An 8508-nucleotide genomic window follows, 5' to 3' on the forward strand; every position below is an offset into this window, starting at 1 on the left:
AATATCAAATTATTACTCCAAGTCTTTAAGATCAATCTCAAACCTTACTAAATGTGTAAAATTGTGTTTTATACTTAATATATTTTTTAAATAATTTTCACAAAGTATTTTGAACCAAAATCAAGATTAAAATCAATTTTCCAGAGTGATACACCGATGAACCAATCCATGCATCGATGCACCATGAATTAAATTGAACATCGAATGCATTTCATGCATCGATGCACATATCATGCACCGATGCACTGAGAATTTTATGAAAACATCAAATGCATTTGATGCATCGATGCACCAGCCATGCATCAATGCACTCTGGCTATTTTGAAACTTTGAATGCACTTGATGCACCGATGTACTCTTAGTGCACTGATGCACTAAGGGTCCAACGGTCAAAATATTTGAATTTTACACTGATGTACCATGGGTATGCATCGATGCACTTACGCTCCCAACTATTTTAATTAATTGTTTTCATACTTAAACAACTATATTGACTCCACTAATCATCCCCAACGTTCAGAAGTGATTCAAGGTGTATTTAAGCAAGCTTAGAAGCCATTGATCAATAACAAGAAACACCAAGCAACTAGAATTAAGAGAGAATCAAAGAGAAAGCATCAAACCTCAAGTTTGAGCATTTCAAGACTATTTCTCATTCAATATTCATTTTGCTTTCAAGAACACTTTTTGTGCTCAATTGTATTCATTTTTTAGTGTTCTTTTCTTTGTTCTAGAATTGTGCAAACAATCTACGTTGTGAGGATTTCCTTGTAAGTTTGCAAAGTTGTATTGTTCTCTTTGGGAGAGGGTGTTCTCAAGAATTTGGGGTATAATTCTTGAGGGTTTGTAAGGTTACTCTTTTTCCTAAAAAGAAAGACAAATTAGTGAATTTGTGGAAAATCCTTAGTGTGGATAGCTAAGGTAGTGGACGTAGACTTTGTTTGAGAAAGTCAAACCACTCTAAATTGATGTGCAAATTTCTTTCAATTTTCTGCAAAAGCTTCCACCAAAATTTTAATTGCCAATTCACTCCACTCTTGGCCATATTCGTCAATTGATTAACTCAACAAACATGAAGAAACCCCTTCATAGATTTCAAGACCAAATGCACAAAACAACATGTGCATGGCCTTGGCATTAAGTTGAGCTTTCTTTCGTTCTTTGTCACTCATCTTCTTCTCCTTCTTCTTTGGAGAAGAGTAGTCATTCTCGATTATCTCCCATGCATCAAGATCATTGTATTGGATGAATACCTTCATTAATTTCTTCCAATGATGATAGTTGACTCCATTGAAGTATGGAGGTTTATCAGTTGGTAAAGAGTCTTCCATGTGCAACGAGCCGGAGGTGGAAGCCATCTTCTCGGTTGTGTCGGGAATTGGTAGAGCTTCTTCGAGGATAATCTCAAGGTGGTTAAACCTTCTTAACGAGTTAGGCTCTGATGCCAATTGTTGGGATTTTTGGAAGCTCGATTCGACAACCAAAACAGTTTGCAAAGAGGGATCGGAATGGTTTTTGAGTTTAGGGAGTAAGGAGATTGAAAGATAGAAAATTGCACAGTGATTTAGAGTGGTTCGACTTTCTAAACCAATGTCTACGTCCACTACCTTAGCTCCTCACCAGGGATTTTCCAACAAATTCACTAATTTGTTCTTTCTTTTGAGGACAAACAGATAACCTTACGACTCCCTAGTTTTTCCGGGCTAAACTAGAACCTTTCCCTAGCATTTACACGGGATAAGCTAAACCTTTCCCCTTTACAAAATGATAAAATAAGTAAATAAGAAAAGCTCTCTAAGGTAGGTGTTTACAAGATTGAGCTCACAAGAACAAAATATTTACAAGAGAAAGTTGAAATAAGAATGAAAAACTTTTCTCTTGTGTTTGATTGCTTGGATATTTGTTCTCTCTATTATTCAAGTGTCCTTAGCTTGTATTTATAGCTTGGAATGTGTTTGATGTTGTATATAGCCGTTGGGGATGTTTTGGAGCCGTTTGGGGATGATTTTTCTACTCAAAAAGAATGCCCATAACATGGTGCATCGGTGCACTATCAAGGTGCATCGATACCCCTTCATTAAATTCAAATAAACTAGTCGTTGCAACCTTCGTGCATGGATGCACAGCAGGATGCATCAATACACAGCCTTGATGCATCGATGCACAGAAGGACGCATCGTTGCACTAATTGCATTCGGTGTTTGAGTGCATGGATGCACTGCATGGTGCATCGATGCACTAGTGCAAGTGCATGAATGCACTGCAGGGATGCATGGATGCACTACAGGGGTGCATGGATGCACTTTGACACCCTTTAGCATTTTGGCTTGAATCCGAATTTAATGGATTTTGAATTATTTTTGAAACCTTTTAAAACATTGAATAAATTCAATTAAGTCCAAAAACATTTTGTAAATTCAATTCAAGTCCAAAAACCATTTTTCCTTAAATTTTTATATCAAAACATAGTTCAACAATTATCACAAGCTTAACAAAACCACCAAGAATGACCATTTTTCCCTCCCATTCACTGACCAAATATTAGATCAATTGGCGAGAAATCCCTTATATTGTTTCCTCGATAGATATTCAGGGAATAATCAAATTGCAATAGTACCCAAAGACCAAGAGAATACAACATTCATTGCCCTTATGGCACTTATGTGTTTCGAAAAATTCCCTTTGACCTGTGTAACGCCTTGCAACCTTTCAACGATATATGCTCGCAATCTTCCCGAATATAGTGGGGGAATTTCTAAAGATTTTCATGGACGACTACTTTGTATCTGACGATGTCTTTGATTCATGCCTGGGTAATTTAGCATAAGTGCTAAAAAGGTGCGAAGAAGCTGACTTGGTGCTCAATTGGGAAAAAAACATTTTATGGTGACCGAGGGAGTGATTTTATGCCACAAAATCTCCAAGTACGGTATAGAGGTGGACAAGGCGAAGGTCGAAGTGATTAAAAAGTTACCCCCTCCCATCATTGTGAAACGCATTTGAAGCTTTTTGGGACACGCGGGCTTTTATAAACAATTCATAAAAGACTTATAGAATATATCCAAGCCCCTATTCATTTTACTGTAGAAAAACAAACCATTCATTTTCACTGACATTTGTTACAGAGCTTTTAAGGAACTCAAGGAGAGACTTGTTACAGCCCCCATCGTGGTTACCCCTGATTAGAATGTACCTTTCGAGCTGATGTGCGATGTGAGTGACTATATAGTGGGAGCGGTGTTTGGCCAGTGACGAGGTAAAACTTTTCATTTCATTTATTATGCTAGTCGCACTCTAAATGATGCACAAATTAATTAGACGACCACTGAAAAAGAGCTGCTTGTTATGGTATTTTCCTTTGATAAGTTTAGGTCATATTTGATAATTACTAAGGTTGTAGTTCATACTAATCATTCAACCATTAAATACTTAGTGACAAAGAATGATGTGAAACCTAGACTTATTAGGTGGATACTTCTTTTACAAGAGTTCAATTTAGAGGTGAAGGATAAAAGAATGAACTAATAACAGGTAGTTGACCACCTTTTTAGGTCATAGAATGAGGATGTATATGATGTAACTTTAGAAATTAAGAAAGAATTCACATATGAGAAAATATTATTTGTTGCGGTAATTCCGTGATAAGTTGATATTATGAATTTTCATGTTAGTGGAATTTTCCCTCTTGATTTGATAAGCTAGGGTAAAAAGAAATTCAAGCATGATATGCGATTTTACTATTGGGATGAGCCCCATTTATTCAAATAATGCACCGATAAAATGATTTGAAAATGTTCCCGATGAGTAAACAGACATCTTGTCCATAAGAGCTTTCGAGTTTACCACCAGATCATGAGGTTGAGTTTCATATAGAGACTTATATCGATTCAGACTCTGTGTCTATTACGCCCTATCGTATGGCACCTAAGGAGTTGAAGGTGTAGTTCTAAGAGTTATTGGATCGAGGTTTCATCAATCCGGATGTTTCTCCATGGGGTGCTCTAGTTTTGTTTGTAAATAAAAAGGACGATACAATGCAAATATGCATTGATTATCTTCATTTGAACAAGTTGACGATCAAGAATCGATATCCTTTGTTGAGGATCGATGAATTACTTAACCAGTTTAGGGGTGATAAGGTGTTTTTGAAGATCAACTTGCATTCTGGGTACTATCAGTTAAAGGTTAGTAAATTGGATGTGATGAATACAATTTTTTGGACACGTTATGGTCATTACGAGTTTTTGGTGATGTTATTTGGTTTAACTAATGCTCCAACAGCTTTTATAGATTTGATGAACCATGTGTTTCACCAGTATCTCAATCATTTTATGGTAGTGTTCATTGACGATATCTTGGTGTACTTAGCTTCTAATAAGGATAATGACTCGTATCTCCAGGTTCCTTTTCAAGTTCTGAGGAAAAAGAAGTTGGATGCTATATTTTCTAAGTAACATTTTTGGTTAGGCAAAGTGGCGTTTCTTAGTCATGTTGTTTCCGCTGAGGGTATTCGGGTTGATCTGAGTAAGGTTAAGGAGATAGTTGAGTGGAATCTGTTTAGGAATGTTGCTAAGGTTTGTAGTTTTCTTGTTTTAGCATGCTACTATAGACTGTTTGTTGAGGGTTTTTCACAGATAGCTGCTCCGTTAACTAAGTTGTTGTAAAAGGATGTTAGGTTTGAGTGGTCGAGTGAAAGGTAGAATAATTTTGAGTTGTTAAAGTCGAGCATCAGTGTCCTTCGAGTTTGTTGTAGCAGACTAGTATTCCTAAGTGGAAGTGAGAACGAATTACGATGGATTTTGTGACGTGTTTTCCATTAACACCATCAAAGAATGATTCGATTTAGCTGATAGTTGATTGGTTTACTAAGTGTGCACATTTTCTGTCGGTTCATACTACGTGTTCGTTACAGAGGTTAGCTAAGTTGTTTATAGCTGAGATAGTGCGGCAGCATGGAGTTCCTTTGTCGATCATATTGAACCGTGATCTACGATTTACGTTATGGTTTTAGTAAAGTTTGCATAAGACTTTGGGTTTGAAGCTTAGCTTGAGCACGACTTATCATCTGCATATATATGGGTAGTCTGAGCGGGTGATACAAGTTTTGGAGGATATGTTTCGGGCATGAGTTATTGATTTTGTTCATTCTTGGGAGCATTATTTGTCGTTGGTAGAGTTTGCTTATAATAACAGTTTATAGGCTAGTATTCAGATTGTACGGATGTAAGTGTCATTCTCCTTTGTGATGGACTAAGTTGAGTGAGAAACTTGTAGTTGACCCAAAATTGATTCAAGAGACAGAGGATAAAGTTAAGTTGATTAAGGATCGATTGAAGGTTACTTTTGATCGGTAAAAGTCGTATGTCGATTTGAAACATCGAAAGGTTGAGTGCATTATGGGTGACTTGGTGTTTCTTAAGGTTTCGCCTTGTAAGAAGGTGTTATGTTTTTGGAATAAGAGTAAGCTTAATCTGAGGTTTATAGGATCACTTAAGGTGTTAGAGCTTGTTGGGCCAGTTGTATATCATTTGAGGTTGTCGCCTGAGCTCAAGTGTATTCACGATGTGTTCTATGTGTCGATGTTGCATAAGTATAGGTCAAATCCTTCTTATGTCGTTTCAATTGATGAGATTGAGGTTCGTGAGGTTCTTTCTTACGAGGAATAATTTGTTAAGATTATGGCTAGGATGTGAAAGTTCTTCGAAACAAGGTCGTTTCATTAGTAAAAGTGGTGTGGCATAACCACAATACTGAGGAGACGACTTGGAAGATGAAAGATTCGATAAGCTCAGTTTCTGCAGTTGTTTAGCTAAAGTAATTTTGGGGATGAAATTATTTTTCGGGGAGAGAGTTGTAACGTCCTAAAGTCGGTCTGGTAGTTAAGGTCGGTTTCGGGTCGATTTTTGGATTTCTGATAAAAAGGAAAAAATTTCTAAAATTTATATTTTGGTTTTAGAAATATTTTGTAAAGGTTTTAAGTGATTTAGTGACCGAATTAAAGGAATTGGAAATTATAATTTCGTTGATCATTTTGTAAATTTTTATGAAGTCCAAAGTCAATGAAGCAATTATACCAAGACTTATGTTTAGAGTTTTCCCTACTAAATTGAAATGTTTTAATTTTCCTTGTTTATTTATTTTCATTCATGTGCTTTTCATTTCCTTCTTATTTTGCATTTTGGTAACTTCCTTCATTTTCTTTTAATTTCTGCCAAACAAGCTAATCAATTCTTTCTCTTTTTCTTCTTGATTTCTAAATTCACTCATATTAATTTTGATTTTAATTCTCAAGTTTCTCTTCTCTTCTTGTTTTTAAAGCTTTATCATAATGGAGTTTCATTGATGATCTCAATTTCGATCTATTTCGAGCAAGTTAAGGAACTTTTCCTTACTTTTCTTTCAATATTCGAGGGCAAGTGACTAAGTCTTAATGATTCTATTGAATTGTTGATTTAATTGAAAGGATTTCTAAGATTATAATTGATTGATTTTCGGAGCTAATTAATGTACTAATTTTTTGAATTGATTTTTAATGAAATTTAGTTTTTTTTGGGGTGATTATAATCATATTAAACCAGTTTTTCAATTGCAAATGATTTGGATATTGATTTTTGAAAACAATGTCGATTTTTGGTATTTTTAGGAATCCAATAATTTAGGTTTGTAAATGTTGTTTTGTGTGGTTATATCTGAGTTAGATGTTGATTCTAGTTTTTGTTTATCACATTTTATTATAGAGATTCGTATGTTTCAGTTTGGAGCTTCCGGAGTGACATTTCATTAAGGTTTTTAGTGTTTTCGACGTTTACGTTCTGTTTTGGAAACAAAGGATTCTGCTTTGTTTTATATTAGATTTTGATGTGTTAATTTTCTTTGCAAGATTATTATTGTGTTGTTGGTTGAGGAAACTTGGTGCTTTGAGTTTGGTGAATGTTGAGGTACTGTTTGGAAGCATTTTTAATTTTTGGACAGCAAGGTGAGTGGATCTTATCTTAGGAAATGAACATGATTCAAGGTTGAAGTTTGTGTAGTGTTGTATTTGTTAATTCCTATAAATATTGTGTTATTTGGTTAATTGTGATGATGGAATATGAATTATGTTGATTTACATATGATGCCACTTATGTTGGAAATGAGAATGTGAATTGTGAATGTGACGTGTTGCAAATGATGCATAGGATTTTGGAAACAATTTTGTTAAAATCTATATATATTCTGAATGTGAATTGGAAGAGCTGAACTTTCTCACTATCCAAATATGTGGGTTGATCATGAAAACCAAATCCGTAAGTGTGTTTCAAAGAGTATTCGAATCAATATTTGAAAACTATGCATCATTAACAACCGCTCTAGTGAATTAGATTAATTACCTATTGTTCTAAATATGACCTTTGGATATGAAAGGCATGCCTAGGAAAGAGTACTCTATGTGTTTTGTATTAATGTGTGATTTGGGATTATACGGGGTTTGTATGATACGTTGAGCTTTGCTCCGAGAAGATACGGGGCAAGTTTGGGCATTGAGTTTACTCTGTAATTCATGATTTTGGATCTATGTGAGTCCGTAAGCAAAATGGGAGTTGTATGGAGTTTGTTTATTCAATGAGTGAGTTGTGTTTTGAGCAAAAGTCGTTGATCGAAAAATGGAAAAGTGTCTGTGATTGTGTGACTTGTCAAAGAAGGTAATTGTGCATGTGTACTTGTGATTGCTTTTGAACTATATGGTCCTTGATGTTTGTTTAATCTATAAATCAAGTGATTTGGAAAATATTAGATGATCATTCAAGTTTGAGATGTTGAATTATATGTGTAAAGTAAAGAACAAGTTACGTATGAACATATATGATTGATCTTTATCTTTTTTATGTGCGTTGCTTTGAATTTTAGTTGTTCACTGGGATTTATAAGCTCACACTCATTGTTAACATTTTCCAAAGGATTAAAATCGAGTTTGGAGGCGAAGAGCTTGGCATCGATGTGATCAAGCAATGCTAAGGCATAAAGCTTTACATATGTGGTTTTCAAAAAACTTTGTGCAATAATTTGGAGACGTTTAGAACTTATACCTATTATTCACTTTGTTAGATTTATAATGTTGGATTTTGGTTTGTAATAAGTGGATTTATGTTTGGGATTTGATGTTGTTTTGATTTGTTGACATTGGATTTATAAGTATGAACTTGTTGCTTGAAGCATGAGATTACTCATACGTTAATTTAGACCCTATATAAGTGTTTAGAGTGTTTATTTAAGTGTAACTTCGTAAACTATCATGTTAGACACTTAGATTTCATGTAACAACCTTAAATGCCAAAAATAAGTAGGTGAATTGTGCTTGAGATGAACTTTTATACAATTGTTGATTTTTGGTGCCAAATCCTTGATTAATGTGTTGACTTGTGTTATAAAGCATATTACACCTTTGTTTTGACATGTATAAAGTGGTTGAATAGTGTTAAAGAATGTTCCTAGTCCATGATTACTTTTATGTGGGTGATTAGATGACCA

The sequence above is a fragment of the Hibiscus syriacus genome, unplaced genomic scaffold, assembly GCF_006381635.1.
Source record: "Hibiscus syriacus cultivar Baekdansim isolate YM2019G1 unplaced genomic scaffold, ASM638163v2 tig00111848_pilon, whole genome shotgun sequence".
Classification (NCBI taxonomy): Eukaryota; Viridiplantae; Streptophyta; class Magnoliopsida; order Malvales; family Malvaceae; genus Hibiscus; species Hibiscus syriacus.